Source organism: Odocoileus virginianus, chromosome 3 (assembly GCF_023699985.2).
Source record: "Odocoileus virginianus isolate 20LAN1187 ecotype Illinois chromosome 3, Ovbor_1.2, whole genome shotgun sequence".
NCBI classification, from domain to species: Eukaryota; Metazoa; Chordata; class Mammalia; order Artiodactyla; family Cervidae; genus Odocoileus; species Odocoileus virginianus.
The window spans coordinates 51,811,674-51,830,314 of record NC_069676.1 but is presented as its reverse complement, the minus strand read 5'-3'; the positions used below and the strand labels follow the sequence as shown (position 1 = coordinate 51,830,314).

The 18,641-nt window shown below is 38.8% G+C and overlaps 1 protein-coding gene and 1 non-coding gene across 2 annotated transcripts in view; both read right to left on the bottom strand.

The window, feature by feature from the left end:
* The window catches only part of KCTD16 (potassium channel tetramerization domain containing 16), a 290,556-nt gene that overhangs the window by 223,588 nt on the left and 48,327 nt on the right, over positions 1–18,641 (bottom strand). The window lies entirely within an intron of this gene.
* On the bottom strand, positions 16,303–16,410 carry LOC139034534 (U6 spliceosomal RNA). Its single transcript, XR_011487079.1, has one exon. It is a non-coding gene; the product is annotated as a U6 spliceosomal RNA (small nuclear RNA).

The following is an 18,641-nucleotide window of genomic DNA, read 5'->3' as shown; positions in this document are numbered from 1 at the left end:
AAAGGCTGCACTCCATAGTAACGTTTAATCTTCCCAAGCTACCTGACTCCCACACATCTTGCTCCCTGAAGACTTCCTACCATAAATGCCATACACTCTGAGCTGGACTGAAGAAGGAGAGAAAAGGGTGAGGAGAATGAAGAAGGGACAGAAAAGAAAAAGAAGTAAGAAGAGGATGATGAGGACAAGGAGAAAGAGAAAAGGAGAAGGAAAAATTCAGAAATTCTATCTTTTGAAAAATCTTAAAAAAAAATAAACTTTATTTTTTATTTGGCTGTGTTGGGTCGTGGCTCGCAGACTCAGTAGTTGCTGTCTTACAGGTTGCATGTGGGATCCCAGTTCCCTTATAAGGGATTGAACCCAAATCCCCTGTATTACAAGGTAGATTCTTAACCACTGAGCCACCAAGGAACTCTCTCTCTCTTTTGAAAAATCTTTTAACCTTTCTCCTCAAGGTACTTCCCACTAGTCTAGTAGCTAAGGCTGTGTACTCCCAATGCAGAACCAGGGTTGGATCCTTTGGCAGAAAACTAGAACCCAAATGCCTAAAGATCCCACATGCCTAAACTAAGGATCCCGCATGCCACAACTAAGACCCTGCACAAATAAATATTCTTAAACACAAACAAAAGAAACAACAACAACAGAAAAAGCCTTTCTCCTTAAAATGCCCACATGGTTTTAAATAAATAATATCTCCTTTTATTGAATTAAACTACCTCTAGAAGCTTCCAGATGAGGTTATTTTGCAAATGATGCTTTCATATTGCTAAAAAATAAAATAACTAGCCCAATAAAGGGATTGCCTACGCTGAACCTCAAACAGAAACTTAACTAAGGTTTTGGCTTTCCCAGAAATGGAATCTTAAACCAGCCAATCTGGAGACAGCTGATCAGTATTAGTTAGGTCATCTGCCTGAACAAAGTGTTAGTTGCTCAATCATGTCTGACTCTTTTGTGATACCAGGGACTGTAGACTACCAGGCATCTCTGTCCACGGGATTATCCAGGCAAGAATACTGGAGTGGTTGCCATGTTCTTCTCCAGGGAATAGATCCCTGCCATCTTCTCTTCCCCCATATCCTCTGCTTTAGCTCCTCTTTGAAGCACCTAGACAATAGTATTGGATTCACATTCCTGAGTTGTTCTGCAGATATAAAAAACCCTTCCCTCCCCAACAAATAGAAGATGTTTGCTACTTGATGACCATAAGCATGTAGACCCAGGCCTCCTGGAGCCTAAGGACTGACAATGTTAACCTCTGTGACAACCTGCTACCTCACCATCAGCCAATTAGATCATTTTGCATGAGCTGAGCACAGACCCTGCCACCCCCATCCCCTCCCGTTTAGCTTTTAAAAGTGCTTTGCAGAAACCCTGCAGGGGGTTCTGGGTTTTTTAGGGCATGAGCCACTATCTCCCCGCAGGGCCTTGCAAGAAACCTTTCTCTACCCTGACGTTCAGTTTGCCCTCAGTAAGCATCAGGAGTACGAACTTACCTTGACAGAACTCCCGTGTCCCTGCTCTCTCTGGCTCTAAAAGTCATCTTGCACTGCTCCTCAGAGCTCCTTCCTATTGGCTAGTTTGAAACTTCCTGATTAGATTGATTTTGCTCAAATAACTTTAAAATTTTAATATGCTTCAGTTTATCTTCTCACAGGTCTGGTGACTGAAGAGGGAATCCAAGGAGACCCCCTCCACCCCACCGCACAGGCCGCGGGGGCAAGGAGCAACAGGAGCGAAGTTACCTGCAGTGCCCCTGGCGTCACTGCTTCCTCACTGCCTCAAGGTAAGTGCCCTCCGATGCTCCAGCCAAAGCTCGTGCCTCGGGAGCTTTCAGACTGAGCATTTCTTTTCCAGCCTGGATCCTGAAAATGACAGGAATTGGGCTGAATCTGGCGTAGAAATCAGACTTTCAGGTGATGGATCGGGTCCGACTTAGAAACAGGACAGGTCTAACTTAAGCTGGACATGGGTCCAGAGTAAGGCCTCGGGAGAATAGAATTTTGTTTGAGGGTTGAACAAGCAGGCTAAGCTTATTCAAGATAACGGAGGACTACAGTGGTCACAGGGCTTCCCAAGTGGCTCAAGTGGTAAAGAATTTGCCTGCCAATGCAGGAGGCTCAAGAGACACAGCTTTGATCGCTTGGTCAGGGTGATCTCCTGGAAGAGGACATGGCAACCCAGTATTCTTGCCTGGAAAATTCCCAGGCAGAGGAGGCTGGCGTGCTGTAGTCCATGTTAGCTACGAGCACAGCCTAAGCCAAAATGAAAATATGTGTCCAGAGAGAAAGAAAAAATGGTTGGAAGACATTGAGAAAACATTCACTACAGAGCTCTAAACCTAGACTATAGGTATTTCTTGATGTCCATCTTTTAGAGCTCTTCTTTCTGATACTAAAAAACAAATTGAGGACAATGTAGTGAGATGGGTGGGTCAGCCTCCACAGCATCCATGCTGTAACCCTATTCTTTGAAAAATTTAAAGCAACTGAACTTTTCTTACAAATTGAGTTTTTACAACACCAGAACTGTGGCTTCAGAAACAATCCAAGACCCACCTACCCTTTTGTGCTACCAGCAAAGAACCCGCCTGCCACTGCAGATGTAAGAGACATGGGTTCAATCCCTGGGTTGGGACGATCCCCTGGAGAAGGGCATGGCAACCATGGCAACCCATCGCAGTATTCTTGCCTGGAGAATCCCATGGACAGAGGAGCCTGGTGGGCTACAGTCCATGGGGTGACAAAGAGCTGGACAGGACTGACGTGACTTTAGCAGGTATGCTCTCACACCTCCGCTACTCATCTCAAAGGCTTGTAGAAATTGTAAAAGTCTAGAATTATGAAACAAAATCATTCTTGGTGAAACTTACATTCTTTATCCAGTCTTTTGAGATGTAAGTGTTCTACCTGGTCTTCTCTAGGAACCAGGGTTATTTTTATCAAGGGAGAAAAAAAGGAAAGGCTATTTTGAAAACTAGGCCCATAAAACATCTTAAAATTCTTGTTCTACTGTTCTTTTAAAAACTAGTGAACTTCGCATTATCATACTCATCTCATGGCTCAAATCTTAAAATGAAAGTGATACAATCTCTGTTTGTGCCTATATGTATGTTTATGTATATCTAAGTATGTATGTTATAGACGTCTGATGTTTTATTACCTTCAGATGCTATTACCAAAATTAGTTTGCAAAGAGTTCTATTTAATTGGCTTAAAGACAAACAAGTATTGTATAAATCAAGTTTACTCACAGAAATATAGAAGTCTTTCCCAAGTTCATACGATCTAGGATAATCTTTGGTAAATAAAAGGCTGTTTATTGTTTTAATTAAAACAGGCTTATCTTTAGAGTTACCAGCATTAAATACAATGCTTTTATTATACCTAAGTTTACTGAAAGTTTAAAAAAATCTCATGCTAATTCTGATAATTTGTCATCAAGAAAGATAACTTAAGATGATAATTAGCTGTTTAATGTCTTATAAGATTTTCATGACTAATCTAAACGTAACTCTTAAGAACAAATGAACTAAACAGATGTAAATAAAAGTTTACAAACTTTTCAATAATGATTATGCTTTATGGTGTGTCTAAGTAGTTTCCAAAGTCTTTTTGGTATTTTATAAACTTAAAGTTATATTGAGCTAAATAAAATAATTGATATTCATTCACTATCTAGATCATTTTAAGATAAAATCCTGAAATATTAACTACTAAACATGATTTATCCTTCTTCATCTTCCCTTTGCAGAAGGACTTTGGGTATATTATTACACATGACTTGTGAAACATTGGAAAACTTAATATGAGAAGAATGTATTTCCAGAAATTATAAAATGTGTTTATAAATTTGCCAATCCACAGAATTCTATTGTAACAAACAATCCACAATTGCTTATCTCTCTGCTATCTTAGCTCAATCGGTAAAGAATCTGCCGGAAGTACAGGAGTCCTGGGTTCATTTCCTGGGTCAGGAAGAGTCCCTGGAGAAGAAAATGGCAACCCACTCCAGTATTCTTGCCTGGGAAATCCCATGGACAGAGGACCTGGAGGGCTATACTCCTCATGTTGCAAGAATCAGTTATAACTTAGTGACTAAACCACCACCTGCCCTCTTAGGCAGGAACAATTATCTACAACTAATAAGCAAGGAAGTTGAGATACAGAAGACTTAAAGAAGGCATTCAGTGTCACACAGCCCATATGTGCTGTAGCTTAAATTCAAGCCAGACCATCTGACCAGAGCTCACAACTTTTACCACTAAGTCAGTCTTGTCCTTCTTTGAGAACCCACCATCTTTGGCAAATGCTTAGAATCTCTCCTTGGGGATGATGAGGAGTTTCATGAATCATCCTTATTTTCTTGTGTGGCTCACCTTGTGAGCAGAAAAAATAGATTTTACAATGAGTACACACAAAGTATGTATGCCAAGAAACACAAATCAGTGGATTAAAATGCTATGGGGGAAATTCATACTTAATAAGGAGAAGATGGACTAAAATATCTTTGTTGCAGGACAGGGAATATAAGTCAGCAAACAGGTTAAATAAAGAATTGATTCAATGACTTCTTCCCAAAGATGAGCAGAGCATCCAACTGCTGGCCATTAAAAGAAACAGCAACTAGAAATCTTGAGTGCTCAGCTGGTCTTGAGCTTTGTGCACAATGCCTGTTAAGCAAGACACTGAAGCTGAAATTTTACACACTAGGTGGGCCATTACAATAAATTCATTTTTGCATTACAGACGTTTTTTCCCCAAGAGGAAAAATCAAAATACTGAGATGGGGAAGGGTGTCAGGTCAAAGCCTTCATGTTCTTTTATTAAGATTTTTTTTAAGCCCATTAGAGTCTCAGGCTTTTGAGGCAATTGTACAGTTTTTGATAAAACATTACCCAAGTGAATTATTTATAAAGCTGCAGGAAACTGCAAACTCTGGTGAACAAATCTTTTTGATGTCCTCGTCTCCTGCAGGGCTGTTTTGGTGCCACCCTCTGTTCCCTTCTGCAGATATTCTAGGCTCTCTTTGGCTATGGCTGCCCATTTGCCTCAAGAGGCAGCCCAGCCACCAAAGAAAGCAAAACATAGGGAAAAGGAATCCAGTCAGGATGTCCCTCTGAGCCCGCGTCCCCTCTGCCACCTCACCCAGTCTGTGAGACCGCTGAAGAGAGATTGCTGTTGTTGTTTAGTCACTAAGTCATGTCCAAATCTTTTGTGACCCCATGAACTGTAACCCACCAGGCTCTTTTGTTCATGAAATTTTCCAGACAAGAATACTGAAGTGAGTTGCCATTTCCTTGTGCAGGGGATCTTCCTGACCTAGGGATCGAACCAAAGTCTCCTGCATTGGCAGGCAGATTCTTTACCAGCTGAACCACCAGAGAAGCCTGAAGCATGATTAGACAGTGGGAAAAAGAAGATTAAGACAATGGATGCACATACATATATAGTTGTTTTCTAAATAGAGCCTAAATGTGTTAATAATGCCTATCAGTCACCAAAGTTCCTCCAAACCCTTTAGAGACAACTCATTAAAAAAAATCTGTCTCAAAGTCTCAGAAACATATTCATATATGGATTTCTTTTTTTTTTAATGTCACTATTATCAGACCATACAAAAAAATCTGAATCTGCACCATTGGAGTTTTCCTTTTCATATATGAAGCCCTTTTTGAGGCCATATAACTCTTTTCCACTCTGTAAGAGAAGCACTTGAAATATTGGCATCAGACAAATCTATAATAACTTTAATTTCTACTCCCATCCCTGTATGAACTTAACACTCCTGAACTTGTTTCTTCAGTGTGACAATGCAGATAATAACAACTACAATTTCGAGTCTTTGTGAGAATTGGAATTATTACAATAAATCACAGCACCTGATACATCTTGGCTACCTGATGCAAACAGCCAACACACTGGAAAAGAACCTGATGCTGGGAAAGATTGAGGGAAGGAGGAGAAGGAGGCAACAGAGGATGAGATGGTTGGCTAGCATCACCGCCTCAATGGACAAGAGTTTGAGCAAACTCTGGGAGATAGTGAAAGACAGGGAAGCTGCAGTCCATGGAGTCACAAAGAGTTGGACACGACTTAGCAGCTGAACAACAAATACATCTTGGGTATTTAGGAAGAGTAGCTATTATGATGATAGCTCATTCAACACTTGAAGAGCCTTCTAGGAACCAACAAGCATTTTCAGCACAGGAAGACAACTTCATGGATTCCTAGTCTTCATGTAGACCATAGTCCTTAAAATGTATTAGTATTTATACTAAAGTTGAGTGGAGCTGGTGGGAATGGACAGGAGGGTTATCTTCTTAATTGCATCGTGTCCTGACAAAATGCTATAACAAGATCATGTAATCCCAATCTCACACCATAACATTGAAATCAAATGGTGGTAGAGCCGTTCTCTGTCTGAAAAGAGAACTCTTTAGGAAGGGAGAGGAACAGTATCTGTTATCAGTGGAACAGCAGGTTATCACATTGGTGTGGATGGTTTTTGTTCTACTTGTTGTTGCTGTTTTTTAAACCATCTAGCCTGCCTGTGGTTAAGATAATAACATCACACAGTGCTGATGTTCTGCTTTGGAAAAAAATGTAAATAGACATTTCCCACACCTATATCATTCTTATAAGTAGACAATTACCTCCCTACATCTCTTGGTTTGCTATGGCAATAGGTTCAAAGCTGTATCCTCTCACTGAAAATTAGAGCACAATTCAATCTGCTATGCTTTTATTCCTCCACAGTAGGAAAGTAAGTCTGTAAGGAGCCAGAAATTGTACATCTCTGGCAGGTAAGAAAACTGGGATTTTAAATACACAATTTCCAAAAAGAAACTTCACTCATCTCACTATAACTGACCAAAATTCTATGAAATTGTATTTAGTAAAGATATGTCTTAAGTTACTTCATAAGTATGGTCCTCAATATTAAATGTATATAAATTTTGAGCAAATTAAATTTTTTTTGGGCCGTGCCTAATGGCTTGTGGGATCTTGGTTCTCAGGCCACAGTAATCGAACCCAGGTCCACAGCAGTGAAAGCACCAAGTCCTAACTCCTGGACTGCTAGAGAATTCCTGAGCAAATTAAAGGAAAGGTTTCATATTTAAAGTCATTCTATTGTTAATTGTTTTTAATAAATGAAACCATAATCCTTTTTTCTTATGTAAATTTAGATTTACACATGTATGAACATTTTGAGAATCAAAATCATCATATTTATAAAAGAAAAAATCCTCATGTATTAAATGCATTTGTTCTTAAATGGTGATCATCTGTTTTTAATTTTCAGCTTTATGCTATAAGTATTTTCCAGGATCATATTCCAACAATAAGCATGCACAATTCTTATAATTAGAAGAAGAGTACAAAAATAAATAGTATATGTACATATTTATTTTTTCTAAATCATTAATTTTTAAATTAATTTCATTTATGTATGTATGTATGACCTTTCAACTTTACTTTAGAATTTCTACATAACAAATAGTAATAGAATATATGGGTACTTTACCATTTCTAATCATTTAAAAGAGAAACTCTCCATTAAGTGCTAGCTTATCTTTGGCTCCTTCAAACCTCCGCTGATCTTCCTTTTTGTTTTTTTGTTTTGTTTTGTTTTGTTTTAATGAAAAGCGAACAAACCTCAGGATCAGACCCTTTGAACAGAAAATGATATTTGGCTGGAATTTAATATTATATTAGTTATATTTATTTCTATGCCTTCTTTCATGGCAAATTATGATCATTTACCAGATAGGACTGGGAAATAAAACTTCCTTTTTAACAAATCTTTGGAAGTAAAATATATAAGATTTAAATATATATATGTGTATATATATATACATATATATACATATATATGCTAAAGGTCATACATGGATTTTGACAAAACCCATTAAATTGAAGTTAATTTAATTTGAAAATGGAATTATGACAGTGTGAATAAATATTATTATCTTGATTCCCTTGCCACCTACAGACATTTCCTGTGCTATTATGTCTCCCATGCTTTGAGAACCATTGGTCTAAACCAGCTTGGGCAAATGAACAGTGCCTTCTAAAAGACCTCCAGAATCAGAGAATTTACAAGTTTTCTCATAATTCATTACAATGATTATCAAGACGACCACACATTCCAGTTCAGTGGGTGTCCAGTCCACTGTTGCCCCAGAATAATCATCAGTCACATTGGCTTTTATACTCCAACGTGTCCTGATTTGTGACAATCCATGATTGCTCATTCATCTGTTCATCATTTTTTGAGCACCTACTCTGGACCTTCTTCTGTGATAACAACTGAGGATATAAATGTGAGTAAGATAGTTCGCAGCCCTCAAAGAGCTCACAAACAGAAAATCTGGGCAAAGCACCACTTAATGTCAATACAAAGTGATGAGGTCTGTGCTGTTAGGGGTCACAGGGAAGGATGACAGATAAATCAAAGCAACACTGCAGTTTCCTCCGTGTAAAGGGCAAGAAGACTAGCTAATCAGGGATGAGAAAACTGGATGAATCAGCTCCACAATAGGAGGTAGGTCTTTGCTTTATAAAACAATGTTTTACATTGAATTCCTGAGTATTCAGGGAACTGGTGTGGTAAGGATTAACGTAGGAAGAACACATACAATTTCCTACTCATATTCTTTCAGTGGGTGTGAGGCATGAGAAAACCTGCCCTGCCTGGTGAATCTTATGTAAAGACAGATAAAAATGTCTGCTGAGGAAGGATATTCTCCAAAATTCACTAGTTCTAAAACATGAATCAGATCATGTTAGCATCAGGCTTCAAACCTTTCGTGGTTGGATCACGGTTCTCAGGATAAAATCCACACTGCTTCCCAGGACCCACAAGCTCCCCCCTTCCTCTACAACCACATTTCCTACCAGTCTCAATCTCGCTCACTAAGCTCTGGCCATCTTTCCATACGCCAGATTTTTTCCCACTTGAGCTCTGGCCTTTACTTTGGCTGTTCCCTCTGTCTGGAGCACTCTTCCTCCTGTACTTTGAAAATCTAACTCATTCTCACGCTCCAGGTCTCAGGTCACATGTCACTCACTTAGAGAAGTCTTCCCTGATCTATCCATTCCCGCCTAGCTCACGATGTTTATCATCTACACAGGACTGACTCAGTGTATCTGTTTCCTGTTTACTGTCTTTCTCATGAAGGGAGGAGCATGACTGTAGTGTGTTCTGGGGTCTGGCACCGTGAGTGGCAAAAAAAATAACTAGTAAATATTTGTTGTCTGGATTAATAGACAAGTTTGGGGCATGAAAGAAAACATGGTCAATTATTGAATCAAAATAATTCATTAAGATTGTAAAAAATAGTCATGTTCTGTCCTCACTCAGCTTTGAGTGGGCTAGGAAAGAAGAGCGCTAAAGTCTGCGTTTCCAGGTATGTGGGTTCTTCGTGAGGCTGAGAAAAGGCCAACTAGAAAAAGCCTCCCTATAAAGATTAAAGAAGGTTATTCATTCCTTCAATGCTACTTGCCAAGGGATGCAACGCGTCTGTATCTGCAGCGAGGCTGGGAGGTATTTTTTACACTTTGAATATCCATTTTCAGATTACATGAAGGACTTCTCAGGTGACCTTGAGTAAGTCATTTAGGTAAGTTTCTGTGTTACTTAAAATGAACCATCTCTATAGAGAGAAGTGATGAGGCTTGTTAATTTACATTTGTAAAACACTTTGAAAACTCTGGATGAAAGAATTTCTGCAGAGAGGTACAAAGGATAAGGTATTATGTTGGGTCAAATTTGACCCTTTCACAGAAGCAGAGAGGGAGAAGGCAGGCTTGAGGACACTTGAAGCGAGCCTCTGGCACATTCATTTTTCAAGTTAATCTTCTTCTAAGAAAACCCCCTGCTTTCAAGACATCAAGTGTTTTAATCACACATATAAGTTATTATTCTAATAATTATTTTCCTTCAACATTTCTCTCCTAAAATCCCAGCTTTGTATAAAGGGAATCTTTGGGTGGGGGCTGATTTGCCTGGGAGGTTTTACCTTTACAATGCTTTCTTTAGTTTGTTCATTTTTACCATACATCAGTGATATCAGGTCTTAGTGTGACAGTCTTTGTGGCTGAGCTGATTGGGACCCAAATGAGGTCATTTCATCAATTCCTGACAGATGTTTACAAGGTACAGTCAGAGATGAGAGTATGCTTAGGAAACAGAAAAGAGAATTTCAAAGAAAGTTGTCAGTCTCTGAGTTAATTATATCCGTTCATAAAAATGGTATTAATAGTTACTTAAGAAACAATACCAATAGGATAGAACATTTTCTGAGGATAATGATCTCTTTCAGCAAGATAAATACAGACTCAAAGATAAGGCTTTAATTGTGAAACTGTCAAGGCAAAAGCTAAGCCTTAAAAAAAAAAATGCAACCACTTTTTCAACATGCCACACCAAATATATGCTTATGTTGTGCCCCTGTGAGCATATAGCTTTCTTACATTTTCCCTGATCTCACAACTTTGTTTTCTTTGGGTGGGAGGTGGGCAATAAGCAATCATATTACTTGTTCTCAGGAATAAGAAGGGCTTATCTGCCTTCTATACCTTGCCCTCCCTGGAAGAGGACTGAGTTCCTTGCCCCTTTTAATGGATCCAGGTACTTGTCCTGGGGAAACTGTTCCCTCATAAGGCTACAGATAATGGTGTTCCTTCTCTATACATCATATCTCTGAGATTTTTTAAAACTTACCTTCTAAATGCTCAGAGGCAATGCACAGATGAGATTTTTCCAGTTCAAACCCTGCATGCTATCCAAGAGCATACTCCGGCTGATCACTGGTGCATCCTGGACCATATCTATGATTCCAGTTGTGTGAATATTATACATGGAGCCACAGGGGTTGCCCCCATCCAACCTTAGCAGTCAGGATTTCTTATCTCCTGATACATGAACTATGTATATGGAATGGAGCCAAATCTACTCCCTGGCCACTGGGTGCTCATATTTCCCCTTGTGTACCACAGTTTACTTAGCCTTTGAACTATTTATCTGAATAGATACCAATCACTTCATATGGACTGGAAAGATGGAGTCCAAAGTCCTCAGGGACTGAATTGTAAACTCCTGCTCCACCTTAAGATTCATCACCTTGACAAGACAGTATTGAACATGTTGACGTGACAGAAAATGGTTGAACCACTAAATTCCTGTGGTCAAGGCATCCTAAACAAACAATAAGATATTGTTTAGTTGCTCAGTCATGTCCGACTCTTTGTGACCCCATGGACTGTAGCCCACCAGGTTTCTCTGTCCATGAGATTTCCTAGGCAAGAATACCGGAGTGGGTTGTCATTTCCTTCTCCAGGGGAATTTCCTGAGCCAGAGATCAAACATATGTCTCCTACATTGACAGGCAGATTCTTTACCACTGAGCCACCAGGAAAGCCCAAAGAGTAAGATATTACAAGCGAATGTTATTTCAAAATAAGTAATGACTGCAGGTTTTTCTCTAACTTTTGGTACGACACCCTTGTCCTGTTTGGTTGGCAAAGCGCCTGATCATCTTGACCTGAAAGAAAGGAACTCAGGGTGTCATCACCATCATCTACTCAGACATCAAAGAGCAGCCACTGAGTACAAAGCATGCTATAACACACACGCTAAGAAAACATGTGTTTCTTAGCATTGCCTTCCTTTCTCTCTGTAAAGGAAGGCAATCTCCAAAGGATGAATTCAAAGGCATTAAAACACCCATTTTTCAGTCACTTACCTGAGCACAATGACAACAGCCAGGTTTGAGGTATATAGAGCAGCCTGCAAATGGGTGAATTTTTGCCTCCAACTATTGGTTCTGTAAATTGTCTCAGAATCCCCTACATTTAGAAACAGCATCAAAATCCTACAGTGACTATAGGAAAGGAAATGGCATACCATTTGTTTAGAAGATCATCTCAATTTGAGATTGATCAGGCAGCATCTATGATCATGTCTAACCTGCTAACCCTTTGACTGCTCTCAAAAGGATGTACATAGAACCTGCTACAGCTCACCAAAAGTTTTAAGTTAGAAGTGTGGGGTGGTAAAGAGTGGAACTTTGAGACAGCCTTGGATTTGAGTCCAGCTTCCCTGCTTACTTAGAGTCATCTCTCTCTGTAGGTAAATGACTAATCTTGCTTCTACTCCTTCATCTCTAAAATGGGTAAAATAGCATTGAATTCATAGAGCTGTACAGATGAAATGAGACCAAATGTAAAAAAATATAGTATAGGAGTAGAAAGTTGGAAAATAGTAAGTATACAAGAAACAGGAGTAGTTTCCTTATTTCCCACACTTTGAATTAAAGGGGACTTAAATGTGTCAGGGGACTTCCCTGGCAGTACAGTGGATAAGAGTCCATGTTTCAACTTCAGGATCATGGGTTCAATGCCTAGTTGGGGAACTATGATCCTGCATGCAGCATGGCACAGCCAAAACAAAAGTATATGTCAGTGACTGAAGGATACAAGGACTCTTAATAATTGTGATTTCTTTCCCCATGAACTTTTGCAAATGCACTTAAGATCTATTTTACTTTTATGGCAACTGTATACAATCATGCATTATCTCTTGTGTTATCTAATATTTCAATCACAGCATACATTGGTTATACTTTTAAACACACTAGATATTGTAAGCTCCCAGCTGAATGAAACGTTCTTGCACACAAGGTCTGTTAGCCTCTGTTCACAAATGCACTTTTCAGTTCAATTCAGTTCAGTCACTCAGTCATGTCCAACTCTTTGTGACCCCATGGACTGCAGCATGCCAGGCCTCCCTGTCCATCACCAACGGCCGTAGTCTACCCAAACCCATATCCATTGAGTTGGTGATGCCATCCAGCCATCTCATCCTCTGTCATCCCCTTCTCCTTCCGCCTTCAATCTTTCCCAGGATCAGGGTCTTTTCAAATGAGTCAGCTCTTCGCATCAGGTGGCCAAAGTATTGGAGTTTCAACTTCAACATCAGTCCTTCCAGTGAATATTCAGGACTGATTTCCTTTAGGATGGACTGGTTGGATCTCCTTGCAGCTCAAAGGACTCTCAAGAGTCTTCTCCAACACCACAATTCAAAAGCATCAATTCTTCAGCATTCAGCTTCTTAATAGTCCAACTCTCAAATCCATACATGACTCCTGGAAAAACCATAGCTTTGACTAGATGGACCTTTGTTGGCAAAGTAATGTCTCTACTTTTTAATATGCTGTCTAGGTTGGTCACTATTTTACTTCCGAGGAGTAAGTGTCTTTTAATTTCATGGCTGTAATCACCATATACAGTGATTTTGGAGCCCAAAAAAATAAAGTCTGCCACTGTTTCCACTGTTTCCCCATCTATTTGCCATGAAGTGATGGGACCAGATGCCATGATCTTAGTTTTCTGAATGTTGAGCTTTAAGCCAACTTTTTCACTCTCCTCTTTGACTTTCATCAAGAGGCTCTTTAGTTCTTCTTCTGCCATAAAATGCACTTTTCGGGTACATTTAAATGTTGTCATGGTTTGATCATAGGTATTTACCATGTTATTCAAGTTAGTCATTTAAAAAACACATCAAACACTTGAATAACATGATAAATACCTATGATCAAAACATGACAACACCTATGTCCTCATTTATAGGTTTTTTGGAGGGCAGGAACTATAGTCTGTAGGTACCTTATAAAGGCCCAGGGCACTCAGAACACTGTATGAATATAGTGTTCTTCCCGTGTCTTTGGCCACTGTGTCTTGATTTAAAATATTTTTTTTATTTCTAGGAAATAAGATTGAGTCTTCTGACACACAGCAAATATACTATGTTTGATATATAAAAAAATAAAAGTCTTAAATAGTATAAATGTTGGTGAAATTAAAACACTGGAGTATAGCTCAATGAATTAAGAAAGATGTACACAGTCCAAGGGAAAACGTGGTTACAGATGATCCAAATAGCTCCTAGCAATCTAGGTCTTCCAGCTTTCTGGGGCTGATAACATGATGTTGGGGCACCCTAGGTGAAGCTGGTGGTCTCAAATACTGTGCCATGATAATCTGACCTCCAAGAGTCTAACAAGAAGCTATGCCTAAACTTATGTTAATTACTTCAAGAGATTAAGAAAAGGGAAATGGCTGCTTCAAACAATTTTAGGATTTGCAAACCTGAAACAAATAGTTTGTCTTAGTGATTCACTAACCATGGGAGCCTTCAGTTGAACTGGTCCTACCTTGAAGGTAAAAAATGATTAGTTTTATGGTTCATGAATATTTATAAAAACTTTCTCCTACAATTATCTGAAACTGAAGCTACTCTACTGTGGTGGTGGTGGCAGGCGTGTTTTAGAATAAAAACAATTCCTTGAATTCAGTATTTCAATATCATGCTTTGGGGGACATTGGGGTAAGTAATGCAGATACCTCTGCCCTCTAAAAAATATCTGGGAGGGATGCAGAGATATATAATATGTGTGTGTGCGTGTATGTGTGTGTGTGTGTGTGTATCTGAAATATAAAGTAGAATGAAATAATATAAAAAAATCTTAGTGATTATGGTCTACATACTGCTTGCTTCTTCCAAGGAGCAAGCATCTTTTAATTTCATGGCTGCAGTCATTATCTGCAGTGATTTTGGAGCCCAAGAAAATAAAGTGTCATTGTTTCCATTGTTTCCCCATCTATTTGCCATGAAGTGATGGGACCGGATGCCATGATCTTAGTTTTCTGAATGTTGAGTTTTAAGGCACCTTTTTCACTCTCCTCTTTCACTTTCATCAAGAGGCTCTTTAGTTCTTCTTCACTTTCTATCAAAAGTGTGGTGTTATCTGCATATCTGAGGTTATTAATATTTCTCCTGGCCATCTTGATTCCAGCTTGTGCTTCATCAAGCCCAGCATTTTGCATGATGCACATATTGCTTAAAAAAGGCAAAATTTTTGCCACAGTGTTCACCTTGTATATTCTGATCTTTCACTACTCCCCACTCAGAAACACTGTTAATAGCTTAGAGATTTTAAGTTATCAATAAACACTTTCTCAAGTTCTATATAGACGATGTTGATCACACTTACTATCTGAGCTTCTGTTTCACCTAATATGTATAATCCCATCGATGGCTCATATTCTTCACAGGCAGTGGTATTAAAGTCCTAAAATTATAGTAAACTATGATTTTCCTTTAGCAAAAACTTCCCAGTTTGATCACTAAACCTCTTAGGACTTTTTGTTGCTTTTGCAGTGTTACTAAGAAGGTGTTCCTTTTTGTCTATCCCCAGGGGAAGTCAGGTAGACAGAGTATCACTAGTAAAAGGTCCCTTGGGGACTTTTTGGAGATCACAGTTGCTTGTCTTCCTTGATACTGTCCTTCTTAATGCAACACAGATAATAATGAACATATGGATGTAAATTTATATTCTGTTCCTAAAAACTAACTTATAGATGATTCTGTTTGCAGAACCCAGAGAGATTTACCTCCAACAGATAATCTGTTAATCTGTCTCTTAGCACAATACTTTGCAATCTCCCTGATCACTTTTTTTAATGAGATAAAAGCGGTCCATAGAAGTCAACTGTTTTGATCAAGACTACAGCACTTAGAGTAATCAAAGACTTTCTTTGTCTTTTGATTCCAAATAGTAGGAAGAGAATGGAAAATATGATGCTTGTTTCCTTTCAAAGAATCACCACTGCACTTTTTTCTTCTGTTCATATGATGCTGTACCTGTTCTCACAGGTAATTCTTGGTCAGTGAAGAACACAGTTTGAGAAAGGGGGCATCTAGATCTGATATGCCTGGATTCAAGCCCAGACAATAGCAACATAATCTCATTTTATCCAGTGGAGGTTTGAAAGCATCCCAGTACAATTTGTGGAAGAAAAGATGGAAGAAGTACAGGCCTGGCATATACAGTATTATTATCTCCCTGGGTGATTATAAATGAGCCAGGAACCTACTTCTAGAAATATACTTCTGCCAGTAATTATCTGTATGACTTCAGTTAAACCACTTAATTTCTCCAAATCTCAACTTTATCATTTGTAAGAGAGTCAGACATTCTCAAAGGTTTTTATTTGCTCAAAATTCTATGACTGGTTTGAAAAGTGAAAGAGTTAGTCTTCAGTTATATCTCACTCTTTGTGACCCCATGGACTATAGCCTGCTAGGCTTCTCTGTCCATGAAATTCTCCAGGCAAGAATACTGTGGTGGGTAGCCATTCCCTTCTCCAAGGGGTCTTCCCAACCTGGGGATCAAACCTGGGTCTCATATATTCCAGACAAATTTTTTGCCATCTGAGCCATCAGGGAAGTCCCCAAAATATGGAACACTTCACAAATGTGCATGTCATCCTTGCTTTGGGGGCCATGCTAACTTTCTCTATATAGCTCAAGTTTTAGTACATGTGTTGCTGAAGAGAGCACTTAATTGACTGAGGCTGTCCTCTTTGCTAAATGTTGATAATTTTATGTGTCCCTCGATTGTCTGAAGCAAGATGAAGTGCTTCTAGAAATGAACTCACACTGAGCTCCAGGAACTACATTTTTTCTAGAGTCAAAGGTGATTTGGTTTCTTCCTTCAACGTCAGAAATTAGTTGGAACAAGAGGCAACACATTCAAAAAGGAAGAAGGAGTTCTGGTTGGGTTGTCCACTTTATCTTAAGGAAAGCACTTTCCAGATAATGTAGTGAGTGCTAGCATGTGCATTTGCCAACTAGATTGGTTTTGTCCAGAGACCTACCCAGGCCTTAGATACACAGATCCATAGACAACAGGTTGTTACCCTAGAGATGCCCACAATCAACTGCCTGCTTCTTTCCAAAGTCCCAGGTGGGATCAATGGTGATTTAGTAAAAACGTATCTGACAACAATCCTTTTTAAAATCCCTGATAAAGAAAAACAGAGACTTTTATGTGAAACAACTATTTTTAAAGGTCTAAGTATAAAACATGCTTCCAGATTCCATTTGCATTTAATTTGGTATCAGTAGACATATATTTTCTTCTCTTTTAGAAGCATTTAATCTCTCAAGGTTAAGTACCTTCAAAGAGCCACCATTTCAACTTGTAATAAGGGACACTATTTTAGGATAGGAGAAAGCCTGTTATAAGTTCCTCTCCAACCAACTATAAGGTCTTGAGAAAACTACAAAAATATGACCACATGATCCTGTTTAAAAAAAAAAATAAAGATTCTGTTATTTTCTATAGCCACATGGAGGCAAGAAGTTCATTTTTGAACACCTCAAAAGGAAAAAGGGCTCCAAGTACAGAAATTATACAAAGTTCTTCCCTATTTTTTAAAAAAGAAATAAATTTGATGAACATACAATCATCTTGATGAGGAAACTTGTATAAAGTATGTGTTCTGTGCCAGTCACAATTCTGGTGCTCATGAGGACACACGAACACATGAAGTATCCTAGTCCCTGAAATGGGTGCATTACACTACTCTCACTATTTTTATAGCTATTTGAGGATTATCATAATAAAAAACATTTACTGATACCCAGCTTCCAATATTCCATAACTAGAAGAGAAGTGATATATAGGATATATTCCTGTAATATATAATCACATAGTATGTAAATATGTAATAATTGTTGGCACGGTAGCAGAAGAAAATATGCTGGCTTGGGGATAAAGATGACAACGAAAGGGGGTTTGGTGTGAAACACAGCAAGATGACCATGAATCTTGAAGCATACAATATCCTGGATGGAATTGGGATCCCTTCCCAAATAGATACATCTAAATTACAATGCTATTAATTCTACTCTATTGAGAGACTTAGATATAGCTCTGGACATGGCTGGCTTTAAACAACAGGTCATAGCAATTACCTACTGAGTTCCTTGTGGTCATTGACCAAACAAGTTCCTGATAGTAGAGACATTAACTCCTAGTGAGGATGGAAAAGAGGAAGAGCAAGGGGAGGAGAAAAACAAGATAGAAGGAGATGAGAAAAAAAAGAACCTGCCTTAGGCTGCAATCTCCATGCTGTAATCACTGAGTTAGAGACAGTTCCAGATGGATGAAACTTCTCTGACACTCAGCCTTTGCCCTGAAACTTGCCTAATGTAGCATGATCGAGTTGCATGTCTTTTCCAGCAAAATGTTCCATTAAGGTTTCTGACATGAGCCTCATAATCACACTGAAATCCAAGAAACTCAGTAGAATGATTCTTTGTGATCTGTTTGAACCCCACTGAGAAAAAAATTCACCCGTGAGACTGCAGGTGCCGACTGTCACCCTAGCCTGTACTAATCAAAGGTGAAAACTCTTGGCTCTTTTAGTTTTTCTAAGGAAGTGAAATTCCCATTTATTATTCATCTACTTTAAGTTTTCACAGAAAGCATTAGGCCACCTGTCCAATGTTGGCACCCAAGGAAAACTGACACACAGAAAATTAACAATAGCAGGTTGAAACACTTGCAGACTTTCTGAAAACAGAAAATAAAAGGATCAAGATTAACTCTGACTTGGCTTTTGGTAGCTCTCTCCATGACGCTATTTACTAGAAAATATTTATGCAGACTTTGCCCACCCAAATAAATTGGCACATGGATACTGGGATTTAGAAAGATGATAAGTGGGGTGGGTACTGGTCTCTTGCATTTTAAAAATAGATTAATGCCAGCATTTTTCTGAATA